The following is a 15,436-nucleotide window of genomic DNA, read 5'->3' as shown; positions in this document are numbered from 1 at the left end:
TCACTCCTTTTGATATTTATCGTACTAACCAGCCATTTTTGTTGGACATCGTGGAATTTTTTAGAGCTTGCCGGTCGTTATATCATGTATCATGAACATGATCCTAAAAAATTATATCGTTGTTATGAGGACCACAATACTATCTTCGGTGAAAATTTCAAACGATCCTCGAATGGGCCTTAAAACACTTTTAACTTTGTAACGTCGGTTACTCCCTTCGAGAATTATCGTGTTAACTACTCAGCCAGACAGATGGACGGACATGGTTATATCGACACAAAATTAAATGAGACGAATTTGGTTATAACATATGTACATGGTTTAAAGCCATTATTTTAGTGAGTTCAATTTCTGTCCTAATCAAAAAATAGATTTTTCGTATACATTTGGCCTATGATTCCGAACCCAATAGGAATATCGTCTTGTTCTAGCTAGCAAACTTTTAGTTAGGGTCCTAGAAGAAATATGTGCAGGACAAACTAATTCAAAAAATTGTATCCAGTTTATTTATATCCTACACCACAATGTGGAAAGGGTATTATAAGTTTGTTTTTCCAAAAATGCATGTAACACGGCGAAATATTCGGTACACCAAAGTTCATATCTCGGCGAGATAAAGCGATTTTGAGATGTGTGTCCGTCCGTCCATCCATTAAAACTTGTAATCAATCTCCAGACAGCACAGGTTGATGTTGAAGGAGAGATGACTGAAGATATAATAATATCTAAAGGTGTTAGGCAAGGATGTATATTGTCACCTCTACTATTCAATGTTTACTCCGAAAAAATATTTCAGGAATTATTTAAAGATGTTCAGAAAGGAATATTTGTAAATGGCGCTTTCATTAACATTATAAGATATGCAGACGACACAACAATCTTAGCTGACAGCATGTCAGGTCTTCAATATCTCTTAAATAGGCTGGTAGCACAAAGCGAGTTGTATGGGTTAAAAATCAATATTAAGAAAACAAAAAAAATCTTTACTAGCCATGATATAAACATAAAAACCAAGCTGCGATACATGAAAACATATGTATGGTCAGTTCTGTTATACGCTGTCGAAGTTTGGACCTTAAAGGCAACAGATATTAAAAAACTAGAAGCTTTTGAAATGTGGACATACAGACGAATATTGAAAATCGCATGGACGCAGTTTGTTTCAAACAGTGAGGTATTGCAAAGGCTACACCAGGAAAAGGAAATAATACATATAATAAAAAACGAAAAACAGATTATCTTGGTCATATAATGCGAAACAATAAATATAAGCTACTTCAAAATATAATCCGAACAAAAATTGAAGGAAGACCCACTATAGGAAGAAAGGAAATGATATGGATTAATAACATACAGGAGTGGACTGGTATCCAAGATGTTGGGAATCTTCTCAGCGAAAGCCGAAACAGAGAGTCATTTGCTGAGATAATAAGAAATTTATAAACACCAAAATGACATTTATAATGTAACAGATGTAATGTGTATGTATATAATTGCATTGATCGCTAAAATTCGAAAAACGAATAGGCAAATAAAGAAGAAGAAGAATCTCCAGGGTTCCGACCAGAATAGAAACAATTAGTGTTGGTGATCGTAAGATATTTAGGGACAACAACAACATATTTATTCGATTTTCTAGCGGTTTTGAAGGTCGCAATGATAGTCTGATCGGCGTGAAATTTTTAGTAAAGTTTGGTTTTACGATAAAAAAAGCTTGCAATTTAATATAATGATTACATAATATTTAGCGGGAAAAATTGGTAAAATGATGCGTATAATGACTATATCATTATTTCGTGAATATATTATTTAGAAGAGGAACTCTTTTCCTTTCCATTGATGCGAATTATTTTAATGTAGAAAGTCAAATAACAGAGTTACACCATAACCATAATCTGACCAGGGTGCTCTTGAAGCAACTTTAAATGAAATGTGCTTACACCTGGAAAGTTTTTGCGGATTCTGAAACTACAATGTTCATAGATGAGAAAAATCAAAAAACAAAACCAAAAAAAAAAAAAATAAATCGCCGGAGCTCCTTTTAAATAAATCGCGATTCAAGTTGACATTTTTAGGGGTTTTTTAGGTTTTCACTATTTTGCTTGGAAGCCGCACGTCCTATCGTAATGGGACTAAAGAAAATGTTGTAGCTATAAAAATTCTCTACATGACTGACCTTTACGATAATTTCGTTGGTTTTACCGTTATTGAGATATAAAAGTTCAAATTGGGACAATGCATTGACTGTATCGCCTCCTTATAAAACAATGTCATGACAGCAATTGCACAACTTGAACTTATATATCTCGAAATATTACGAAAGTCAATCTTGTACAGAATTTTCACAGATAAAAGATTCTCTCTAGTCCCATTTCGATAAGACTTACCGTTTTCAAGCAAATCGTGAAAACCTAACAGAAATGCTAAAAATGCGACCTGAACATCTATATATCTCAAAAATGTTAAAACCTATGAACAAATCATAACGGTCCATCCTTTAGAGAATGGCTACACAATTTTGTTTAGCCCCATTTCGATAGGACTTGTGGTTCCCAAGCAAAATCGCGAAAACCTAAAATAAACCTAAAAATGTCAATTTTGACCACGATTTTTTTAAAAATCCCTCCAGCAATTTTTTCTTGTTTTTGGATTTTTCTCACCTATGAACATTGCTGTTTCAAAATCCGCAAAAACTTCCCAGGTGTAAGCGGTTTTCACTTAAAGTTAGTTAAGGAGCACCATGTATGAACTTGTTTTATAAGGTAGCGATAAAGTCAATGCATTGTCCGAATTTGAACTTCTATATCTCAATAACGGTAAAACCTACGATATTATTATGAAGGTCAATTATGTAGAGAATTTTCATAACTACAACATTTTCTTTAATTCCATTACGATAGGACTTGCGGTTGCCAAGCAAAATCGTGAAGACCTAAAAACCCCTAAAAATGTCAACTTGAATCGCGATTTATTTAAAAAGCGCTCCGGCGACTGTTTTTATTTTTTTCATCTATGAACATTGTAGTTTCAGAATCCGCAAAAACTTCCCAGGTGTAAGCACCTTCCATTTAAAGTTGTTTCAAGAGCACCGTGGGACTTTACCCAGGTGAAATAGTGTAGGGTATCTCATAGTCGGCCCCGTCCGACTATAGCACTCTCTAACTTGCTTTGTTTTTGTCGTATCTCTAAATAAATGTTTTCATCATATCCTTTCAGTTGTAGTTTATGAGTACATAAAAAGGTAGAACAATATACATATGAACAATTGGCTAAATCCACCCCAAATATGAGATAAATGACCAAATATAAGATACAGCAGAAACAAGACGAATAAGAAGCATTACAACCCAGCTAAATTTGAAGAGAGGAATCTTTTGTATTGGTTTAAATGAAGTCATAAATGATCCGATCTTTTTATTAACGTGAGATGAAAACCAAAAATGTCTTACAATCGATGAATCCGGGTTTCAACCACTTAGAATTCGCGAACTGTTACATTCGATATTGTATGACTAAAATTCTTTAAAATTAAGTGTTTTAGGAGGGACCCGTAATGTCGACCATTAAAATGTATTTTCGTGGAAGCTGTGTTGGCATTAATATAGAAAAATTGGTAAAAATGGGTTGAAGCCAACAAGTTTTTTATGTTCCCTTCAGATTTCTGGCTTAAGAAAGAATGACAGAATACTCCATGGGCAACATGTACTTGTGCATGATTTTTCGATATATCCACTGCATCCACCTAAAATTGATGCTGACATTTTGAAGCTTGAATTTCGGGATTTTTTAATTTTTTTTAATAATGCGGACGCGTAACAAGATAATATTCCAAAGTCATAATAACGTTACGTTTACGTTACCAACTTTGATTGTTGCGCGCAAGAGATATGACCGTTTTAATTATGATAATTAGAAAAAATTCTAAAAAAAAATCGCGGCTTAATGTAGTAAGCTGTTATATCCTATTATCGTTAACATAATGCGTACCCTTTGCGATAATGCAAAAAAATATCGAAAAGTCTCAATGGATTCGCGAAAAATGAAATTTTTTAAATAATTTCACATATTTACGAACATATTTTTGAAATAATATCGCTTATACTTACAAAAAAATTAGAACAATATCCAGACATTGTGGTGAATAAAATGAAACCTGATGAAATTTTGGGAAAATCTATTATTTGTACGTAGGACTTTTGATATTGAAAGCGGGCTATGTAGGTCCACGCTCTCGTATAGCCCCCCATACAAAATGACGCTTGACGCGTCGTCGTTTTAAGGAATTTGGCTGTAATTTGGTATTTTGTGTCTCCAGAGGCCAGAACACATTCCTACCAAAGTTGCTTTATATAAGTCCACGTTTTGGTATAGCCCCCATATAACGCCCCATATAAAGTACGCGTCATTTTAATGTATTTTGAATGTATTAGTCCCATTTGACAACAGAATCGGTTGTAACTTAATATTTTGTGTTTCCAGAGGCTACGTTATGATATAGCCCCCATAGGGGGCCTTAGGCCTTATTTTCCGTTAATGCGCCAAAAATTTGGATATTTTTTGGAACTTTATAACAAAAACTATAGTTCTATTAACGTCAGACATCATTTCGAACCATACACTACAATTACCGTTCCATACTGGGTGTACAATTATCATTGAATTACTTTTTAACCAGTTGTGTGAGTTATTAGGGGAAAATCCTATTTAACGGATGTGTTATGAGGCATTTTTAAGGCAACAAAACATGGTAGTCTCGTCATCAGCATGGGCTGTATTTCCCCACATATGGAGAATCTCCGTACGTTTTGACATCACTCGATAGTGCCTTTTACCAATACCTTATATACTAAATTTATTTCATCAAAATCTTCACATTTTTAAATGTAATCGAGTAATCTATTAAACTGAATTTATTGTCCCTAATTAGCTGGCCGCCACAGTATATATATAGATAGCATATTGTGGGAGTGACGCTCATATAAAACCATAGGTGATTCGCCTAAAAAGATGACATGCCATATCACTTTCACCCATGATTTCATAGGATTTTTGGTATCGAACATTTTGCGGCAAATGTCCCGAACAATTATTCACACATATCAATAAAGATGGTTTTTAACATTTCGCTGCTAAACAAATTTCGTTTCGTTTTCAGAGATTAATCAAGGGAATGTTAATACAGGTGATAAAATACAAACTCGGCCTTACAAAACAAAATCGTTTGATTAGTTTCGATACGCTCTTTCAAAACAGATATTAGCGGTTTTTACCATCTTCAATATAGGCTATTTAATGGAAATCCAATTGGGCCTTACTTGTCTATTCATTTGAAGCCAAATGTCAAATGTCAATCAATACATATTGTTGTTATAAATGCTGTTTGATTGTCCTTGACAAAACGAATCTTGTTACCTGCATTGCCATTGTATCCTTTTTTGGTGTCGCGTTGCGTATATTCGAGACGTTTTTCTTTGTATTTTCCAATGACCCATCCGTGCAAAGTCTTGGAATTGAAATTTGCTCGAGTGTCACGCGTAAGTCAAATTAACAAGAACTCAAAAAACGCCTTTATAAATAAGACATAGATACGTATGTATGTAGATAGAAACACACTTACATACATTGGTATGTAAATGAAATTTATAGCTATACGAGGTAGAACTCAGATATTCGCAATAGATAGTCACTATGACAGAGTGACGCATTAGTTTTGTTGGAGTATGAAACGAATAACGGTGTCACTCCCTCCACCCCACTGAAATGAATAGTATTGGGGTGTAACCCTTAATTCCAAATTCTTGAGTTGTTTCAAGCTTTGATTTCAATGTTTGTTTGTGTGCGCTGTTCCATTTTCAGGTGTTTAACAATTTTTTTGTTGGTGCTAATGTTGTTTTCACTTTCTTTCGAACACCAATGTATGTCGGTCGGCTGTTGTTTTTTTTTATTGTTGCCTTTCGTTGCGAGTTGCTGATTTGTAAACAAAAAATTTAATAAATTCAAATGTGTTTGACGACTTGCCTGTGACGTATGTATTACATACGTCAGGAATGTCTAACGAACAGATAGACATACATATGTATGTACATATAGAGTCGTATGTGTTTTGGATTTAAGTATGTTTTAGATGTTTAGTTTAAATTTTTACAATGCGAATAATTTTTCGATTCGAAACAAAACAAGACCGAAACAACAATTTTGGCGGCTAACACTCGGTTAGATAAACGTCGACTGTTCGATCGCGTTTTACACGGTGATCGTATTAACAAAAATATTTCGTTTTCATTATTCGAAAGGGGTTAATGATCCGATTTATTTATGCGCTTTTGCAGTTTTTCAATTTGCATTTGCCTATAACTGAGCAACGTTTATAAAAAAGCAACGATTTGTGATTTGCTTGACGATCGTAAAGTGTCAGAATAATTGCTTCACAGTGGTTTAAATGAAATGTATATATGCATGTATATATTTTTTTAATTTAGCATAATATTCATGAGATGTGACCAAAGTAACGATACATTTTTGGTACAAAGGTGGTATTTTTACAAATGTACGGTGGAATTTTTTCACGCCGTGTTACGACTGTAATTTTTCGACTTCTGTTTACAAATGTACATTGTTTTTTTTATTTATTTCAAAATATTAATTAGAACAAGTAAACAGTCCTAAATAAAATCATAATCCTATTGGAAGTGGTTCCATTTAAAGTAATTATTTCATTGGTTCAAATGAAGTCATAAAAATCCTATCGTTTTTCATAATATTTGAAATTAATCTAATTGATGTAGCCGAATAATGACGGTACAACGAATGATGAAATAATACATTAACCGGATTATTGTTCACTTGCAAAAGTAATACAAATAATTAACTATTTGGAATGACGGAACTCAAGTTAAAAGGGTATCTTCCTACTGTAGAGGAGGAGAAAAATATTAATGATCTTCGCCCCAACAGGCAAAATTTCAAAAAATAAAAAACAGGCTGACTCCATTTGGGATTTGAAACCACGTCCTTGAAAACATATCAAAAGAATGTTGTCACGGCGTGATAGTGTTCAAAACCAAAACTCATAACTTCAAAGGCAGCGCAAAAAAGCGTTTGTCGTGAAGAAAATACATTTCAGCGGCCAAATATCCGCGTAAATGTATAAAACACATTTGTATTTGAAAAACGAAAAGTTCTAGGACAGAGAAGCCATTACATAGTCGATACGACTGAAGATCTACTTTACCACCAGTGAAACCAGGTAACGTAATTTGGTGACTATGTGGGTTCGAGTCCTTGGCTTTCCCTTTTCACTTGCAAATAATTTCCGATCATCAAGCTTAACTCTAAAACGAGAAAATTAATAAAAAAATCATTAAAAAATGATCTTCGCCCCAACAGGCAAAATTTCAAAAAAGAAAAATATTAATATTCTATTATTAATATTACTATATTCTTTTAAATTGGGTTTCAGCGTGGTGCAATGGTATGCACGCCCGCCTTGCACGCGGGGGTTCGATTCCCCGGCCCGGCAACATCAAACATTTTTCAACGGTGGCAAAATACCCCTCAGTAATGTTGGCGACATTTTCTGAGTATTTCTCCACAAGTGGTGTCTTAAGACACGCCGTTCGGACTCGGCGATAAACAGTAGGTCCCATATCATTGAGCTAAATATGAATCGGGGTGCACTCATTGATATGAAGTCTCCCTTGTCCCGTATGGGATGTTGTGGAACAGTGTATATTCTTTTAAATTGCATAATATTAATTTTAATCCAAAAAAAAATTACCAATTGGTTAAAAAAAATTGCGGTCGCATGAAAACCTTCCAGATGCATGGACAAAAGAAGCCATTATCAAACACCCCAAAAAGAAACAGCTCACAGATTGCAACAGCTGGAGGGGTATAACACTCTTAAATACCATATATAAACTAAAGGCTACCATCATAAACGATAGATTGAAATATGTTGAAGAAGCATTGAGAGAAGAACAAGCAGGTTTTAGGCCCCATAAAAGCTGCTTGGATCAAACGAACACACTCCAAATAATTATTGAACAGTCTGTAGAATGGAGATCTCCGCTTCATCTCGTTTTTGTTGACTTCAAAAAAGCCTTCGACTCGATAAAGCGGACAGCAATATGGAATGCATTGTACTCGAAGGGCGTTCCAGCAAAAATTATTAATTTAATACGAGCTATGTACAAAAATGCTTTTTTGCATGTGAGGCACAATGGGATAATCAGCGAACCTTTTTGTTCCAACGCCGGTGTAAAACAAGGCTGCCCACTATCACCACTACTTTTTGCCATCGTTCTTGACGAGATAATGATAAAATTGAGCAAGCAGAAAAGAGGAATTGTCTGGAACTTCAACCAACATCTAGAAGACTTAGATTATGCGGACAACCTATGTCTACTGTCTCATACATTTACAGATATGCTGAGCAAATTTAATGACCTGGTTAATATGGCGAAAAAGATCGGTCTTGAAATCAATACAGAAAAAAAAACATATGCGATGCGATTAAACAACATAATAGGCACCCACTTCGTTAAAGAAAATCACATAATTAGCTATACGAACAATTTCTGCTATCTGGGAAGTATAATGGCAACCAACAACAGCGCGGAAGAAGATGTAATAAACAGACTCAAAAAAGCGAGTTCTGCTTTTGGTCGTCTAAACAAGACCTGGAGGGCCACTCAGATCTCCCTTAAAACAAAAATAAGAATTTTTAATTTATACGGAAGCGAAACATGGCTCATGTCTAAGAGCATATCCCAACGGCTGCAAACTTTTGTCAACAAATGACTACGGATAATATGTGGAATACTTTGGCCAAGAACAATTTCCAATGTTGATCTGCTTACCTTGACTAATGAAGAGCAGATTGGAAAGCAAATCATCAGGCGGAAATGGAAATGGATTGGGCATAGAAGCTATTCCAAGGGCAGCCCTTGAATGGAATCCGCAAGGAGCAAGGCGCACTGGCCGACCAAAGAATACTTGGCGGAGAACAGTACATGTAGACCTGAAGAAGACAAACAAATCATTCGATGAAATTAAAGTATTATGTCATGATAGATTAAGATGGGATAACTTTGTAGAAGTCCTATGTTGCCAAGAGGAATAAAAAAACTCGCGGTATAGGTGTGCGCCAACAAATGATGCAGCGACAAATCACTGCACCCATGATTCCACATTTTGCTATACCCTTCGTAGCCTCAATTAGAATGATTATTAATCTTAAGAAGGCGAATATATGGAGTATTATTAATCATGTACGAAAGGGTGTAAATAATGAATCTAAAACCGCGAAAACTCTTGGTTTTGGGATCCGTCATTACAACAACATCTGCAATGTTATTCCATTTTCCGAAATGCCATTTCTTGAATAGATGCGTTATTTTTAAACGTAGAAGCTTGAAATTTTGCCATGCATGTATCTTAACTTTATGTATTAGATTCCATCAAAAAATTAATTTCGATTTTCATGTCGGTTACGTCTTCGGGCATTTATGGTGACGACATGTTTCTGTATTGTCCCGTCTGATCAGTGCTTGTTATAGATAGTACTTGAAGATAGAGGACTTCAGTAATGAAATCAGAAGGTCGAAAAAATCGAGAAATAATTCGTTTTTAGTTACCAACAAATCCATTGACTTTGATGTGTGATGCTGTAGAAGTATGGCACAGGCTTCCTTTATGGCATCTATCATCGTCTGAAAAACACTGCAATCCTCAAATAGTTTTTAAGATATTAAAATGTTTGCTTCTTCTGTGAAAATATCTGGACCTATTCCATAATTCATTTCGGAGCCGTTATGGAATTGCCCTCCATAAACAATAGGTTGTTGAAAACAGAATCACAAGGTCTACCTTCGTTTCGGATAAAATGTCAAAACTATCAACGAACACTTTTATGAGCGACGTACCCGGTGAAGTTGTTCGATTAGAAATAATACATATTGTGTCGTTATCTCAGAAAGTATGGAATTGCCGACGAAAAAAATACATGTGACAACACACCGCAATTTTAAGCTCCAACAGCCCTTGATGTGCACTTCAATAAAAGTTGGTTTCAACTGGATTAAGGCCTTCCTGGAATTTGACGGACATTTCGGTTTGCATAGTTTAGTCAAGTCAGATACTCAAATCGTAAGTTATCGAGTTCTCTAGTCAAGGTACTCGAACAGTCCTTAAACTGAACCTAATCAAAAATGTTTTTACTCTTTTGAGAGAGGGAGGTACCTGAATGAGTGGTCCGATTAGTACACCTTTGATTTTAATCTAAATTAGGAAGAAATATTACGATATACAACATCAATTACCAAATCGTTTACTTCTGTCGAGAGTTATCTCGAAAACCGACCGACGAAACTGACATAATCGAACCCAAGTTCTTATTTTTAAACCAGATTCCTTGAACAACCGCGGGGTAGTGTTAAGAAAATATACAAATATTCAAATTAACTAAAACACCACTGTACCAGAAATTTTCATTAAATCTTCAACGATAATAAAGTCATAGAATTATTTTGATTTGCGGTAACGCTAACCACACAAAATTAACATCTACACTTAGAACGTTTGAATTTGCAATGAGTAACGCCATTAGCAAGAAAAAATAACATTTGGAAGGAAAAGGAAACTGTTTTATCAATAACTGTGTCTGCTAAATAAAAAATGAAAAATAATGCTTGCTGCGCAGCAGCGTGGACAGTGCCACAATACCAATGCATAGTTTCATACTATCCTATTTGAAACTCATAATTCAATAAATTATAGTAGTTAGTGGTGTCCCCTTGCGTGTGTTTTTTATGCCAGTCGTTTTTACCAACGCCAGTTGCTCTTGTGATGAATCCGGTGCACTCTTAATCGGACACACCAACAAAAGTCACAAATGTGTGTCCGTCATAAATATATCGATAAGATTGTTTAATAATGTACTAAGTGGGGGAATTAAATGGTATTCTGACACTTCTAGCGATAGCGCCGAGCTATTTAACTGCCAGCCACACCAAACCACCACCACCGGACAAACAATGCAGAGTAATAAACTTTCCATGGTGTTAAAAAAAATATTTGTTAGTTAGTTAGTTAGAAGGCAGCTAATATCACGACCAGTTCAAAATGTAATAATAGACCAGCCATTGCAGCGGCAACGACAATTATTGGGGGAATGGTTGTCTGCAGTGCGAATTGGTGCACATTAAATTTAAAACTTGCAACAAAATTTAATGATTTCGTTAAAGGTCGCAGTTGCAGACATCTAATGTAAATGTGAAACGCTTATGGAACTGTTGCCTGTGTATTTCTAATCACTCCAATCCGTTTATCGATAACACACTTTCTCCATATATGGAATTAAGGTTCGTATCATTCATTGTGTGGCTGTTTTCAACTTCCTCAAAAATACACTAAAATCAAAAAGGCCGCACTGGGACATCATTAGAGCATATTCGTATTGAGAATTAATGCGGATTGTTAGTTGACAGGTGGCAGGTCTTAGAGTAAAAGGTTCTTATATCAGTTACGGGAAATATTTATTAAGTGGGTGTATCGGCAAACATAAACATTTTATTGTCAAGATATGTCTACGTGTTTGTATACTCATATACATGTATAACATACACGGGGAAAGGAAAATAATTATGTACAGTAGGGCTATATCTCTTAGTATTTTTCAGGAAAATATCAAAATAAATAATTTAAAAAAAATGGTAAGAACTCTGATATTAAAAAATAACGTTTATTTTGTTCAATCCCTGACCAGAAAATCAATATTTTCTTCACATGTTTTTGTGGGTATTATACACATACAAATTTAGACCTTAAGAGAAAAACTTTCTTTAATTTTTTGGCGGATTTATGACCGAAAGTCTATTAATTATACCCTACACCACTATGTGAAAAGGGTATTGTAAGTTTGTTTTTCGAAAAATTCATGTAACGTGGTATATCAATAAATTCATATCACAACGAGATAAAGCGATTTACAGATGTGTGTCCGTCCGTTCGTGTGTCTGTCCAAAAATTGTAATCGAACTACAGGCCGCAATTATGGACTAATCGTCATGAAATTTTGCATTGAGGTCGGTTTCGGACCAGAATAGACCCCTATAGTTATTGGTTATGATCGCAAAATATTTAGTGGGTGAAATGGACCAAAAACAAAAATTTTACCCGATTTTGAGGCGGCTCCGTAGGAAAATTTTGAGTAATGTTTGAGTTTATGACAAAGAAGAAGGTTGCAATTTACCATGATGATCAGATTATATTTAGCCGGTTATATGAACCAAAGCTTTGGTAAAAATTCCCACCCACGTGACTTATATTTAGAATAGGAACCTTTGACCTTTCCATTGATATCAATTATGTTGATGTACGTGATTAGATAACAGAGTTACAGCCTTGAATATACAGTTTTAATTGTGTGTAGTGTTACCATAATCACGCTAGTGGTCGCAGGTATAGTTCAATTATGAAAAATATTTGCGCGATGTAAGAGTTTGGTCAAGGAAATCGCCCAAAAGCTATTTTTAAATATATTTTGATTTTTTGTTTTGCTTTTTTAATACAAAAAGGTCCGGCTGTCCATTATAAAAAAAGGAAAATTACACCTAACTTTTCCACTAGTTACGGTGTATATATGTATGTGCAATATTTTCAATTTATTATTTATTATCGGACGACAAAAATATTATACAATCAACATTTCGTGGAAAACTGTTGATGCCCAAGGGTAGTGGGTTAGGGTATCAGATGGTCGGCTCCGTCCGACTATAGACCTCTCTTACGTGTTCCTTCGTTAAAATCGAAAAAAATAATATTTTTAAATTCCATATATCTTGAGGGCACTAATAGGTTTATTTGTTTTCGAGCTACAATCGGCACCGCAAACTGTTTAAGAAAAAACATCGTTTCCTACGGGAATTTGTCAGAAAACTATACAAGATTTTTCAACAGAAAAAATTCTATAGGTTGCTCGAGATGTGACCTTTCAGATGAACAAAAATCCTCTAAAAAGTTTGGTAGATTTCATTCAAACAATTAAAAACGTATCCGTCGGCTTTGCCGACAGAGATATACCCTCAGCCAATCCTAATTTAAACTATCATCTACGGACAGATCGAATGTATTTAGGGTCTTTTCAGAATTTTTGGCCCTTTTTGGACATTTGAACTTGCCGACAAAAATGTGGATTAGGATTAATATTCAAAAGTGTTGCGGAGGAGGTACTTAAAGGTATGGACCGACATAGTCCATTACGAAAGTTGATCTTATTTTTGATATATATCGCGCCCACTAGTCATTTCAGTGGGTATCGGTCATTTTGGAAGTTAAACTAAATTTTGACAACATATTAGGAGATCCAAAGGTTTGAACAAATTAGTTGCGCCGTTCAAAAGGCATCGTGCATTCAATTTTGCATTTTTAGTGAAATATTTTAAACTACATTTTTGCCTTAATCCGAGCTTTTATCTCAGAAACAAATAGGAATTTGACCCTGTTGTCTTTAGCAATATTGTTGCCCTAAACTAGTAGAACTTATCTTTTAAACAGGCCACATAAGAAAAACTGTATCTAGGGCATCAAAATCGATAAAATAAAAAAAAAATACATAATTTCTGGAATTCTGGTCAGTATCAGCTAAACTATTGGGAGTTAAACCAAGTAACCTTTTGCAAAAGTCTCCCAAATATTGTTCTTAGCAATTTTTCAGGACATTCTGATACTATAAAATGCTCATTTCATGTTGTTTTAGCGTTAGTTTGTATCATGAATTTTACAACACGTATTTCAAACACAGCTCGTTTATTCTCGAATTTGGTATTACACCACAACGTGATAGAGGCATTTTACAACAACGGCATTTTTTTAAGAATTGTGTACTAGATTCCAGCGAATATTTTTAAAAAATAAAACATTAAGAAAAATTTAACAATTTTGGAGATTTGGTGCGATCTGTACACAAATTATAGAATTTTGCACAAGATTACCTTTAAAAATGTTGCAAAGCGTAAGTGGACTTAACCCCTTAATTTAAAATTCAGAAAATTTTATTTATAATTCAGGATATTTGGGATACCCAGTTGTGGCACCACCAAACATTGGTCCGCATAGGATGGAATATTTGGAGTAGGTCATAGGCGAAGGTTTCTTGACAATTCGTGTCGGCGATTGCAGCCGAGACATTCAACACTCATCCAGATTTCACGAAGAAGCTCTTTCTATAGAAGATATACCGGTGTAGAAATAGATTATTTTTTTATCTATTTTTGAATCGGTTATGTATATGCCTATGCATTCTTAATTTTTCTCCATTTTATTCACAATTTTCATTATTACTTTATATCATAAATTGATGATTTTCTGAATATCAAATAAAAAATTTCTGAATATCAAATGGTATAGCTGATGTTAAAATTAAATATTCTGAAATTCAAATAGAATACATATCTGAATTTCAAATGGAATTTTTGAATTTAATATGGATATTCTAAATTTTAACTGACAAATTCTTAATATCTTTTTCTTTTAACGTGATAATATGCCAGTCCGTGTACTCAATAATTAATAATTATTACAAATGTTTCAAATTTTGAGAGATGTATAATTAAAAAGTTACTGAAAAAATGTTTCAGCAACATTCATTGAGTAAAAAGACACCAAATATCAAATGGAATTTCAAATGAATTTCAGGATTTCAATTGCAATATTCGGAATTTAAAATATAATTTCTGAACTTTAAATAAATTATCTGAATATCAAATGAAATCTAATGAATTTCAAATATAATTTCTGAACTTCAAATCAAATATCTGATTTTAGAATAGAATCTGTGAATTAAAATTGGTATTTTCTGAATTACAGTTAAAAATTGTGTAGTTGTCTAAGAACATTTTCATGGTATCATAGATGAATATATCGACAGAGTGTTGCGAATTAATATACCATTTATTGTTCAGTAGTTTCTATTAACTAATACCGCTTCAAACTTGATATTTCATCCACTTTGTAGGGTTAAGGGCCATTGTTACATGCTTTCTTTTACTATTGGATGGATATTAAATCGCAAAATAAACCAATTTGTTGCCATTGAAAACAAAATTTTCACATTAAAAGTTAATGCCAAGAAGGTTCTCCTTGTTCATCACTTTTAACTTTAAGTTAACCGGAACGCTATAAATCTGTTCGAAAAATCCAAACTATAACAAAAGAAGACTTATAATAATGGGGGTAAGACTCCCAACACATGATTGAGTTAATAATAGAATTGGGAAGAACTCTTGTGTGTGGGGACATTTCGTAAGTGTCGCTTAACCTACACCTACGTGAATCAGGAAAATCAAAGTAAATTCGTTTACAACACAACTGCTCATATTCTGGGTGTCTCATTGGATTTTCCCAGTGTACCGGACAAGACTATCAAATATTTGTC

The 15,436-nt window shown here is 34.2% G+C and overlaps 1 protein-coding gene across 22 annotated transcripts in view; it reads right to left on the bottom strand.

Moving 5' to 3' along the window:
- KCNQ (KCNQ potassium channel) overlaps positions 1-15,436 on the bottom strand; it is a 117,092-nt gene that overhangs the window by 80,142 nt on the left and 21,514 nt on the right. For 3 of the 22 annotated variants that reach the window (XM_073991221.1, XM_073991212.1, XM_073991233.1), the window contains exon 3: positions 8,862-9,022. The exons of 16 other annotated variants lie outside the window; for them this stretch is intronic. The gene's annotated coding sequence lies outside the window, so the exon portion shown is untranslated. Of the gene's footprint in view, positions 1-6,018; positions 6,370-8,861; positions 9,023-15,436 lie in introns of those variants that run through there. 3 more of the 22 variants (XM_073991223.1, XM_073991224.1, XM_073991203.1) reach the window with 3 other exon arrangements.

Source organism: Musca autumnalis, unplaced genomic scaffold (genome assembly GCF_047663935.1).
Source record: "Musca autumnalis isolate F117 unplaced genomic scaffold, ASM4766393v1 scaffold_5, whole genome shotgun sequence".
Classification (NCBI taxonomy): domain Eukaryota; kingdom Metazoa; phylum Arthropoda; class Insecta; order Diptera; family Muscidae; genus Musca; species Musca autumnalis.
This window is presented reverse-complemented; position numbering and strand designations above follow the sequence as displayed.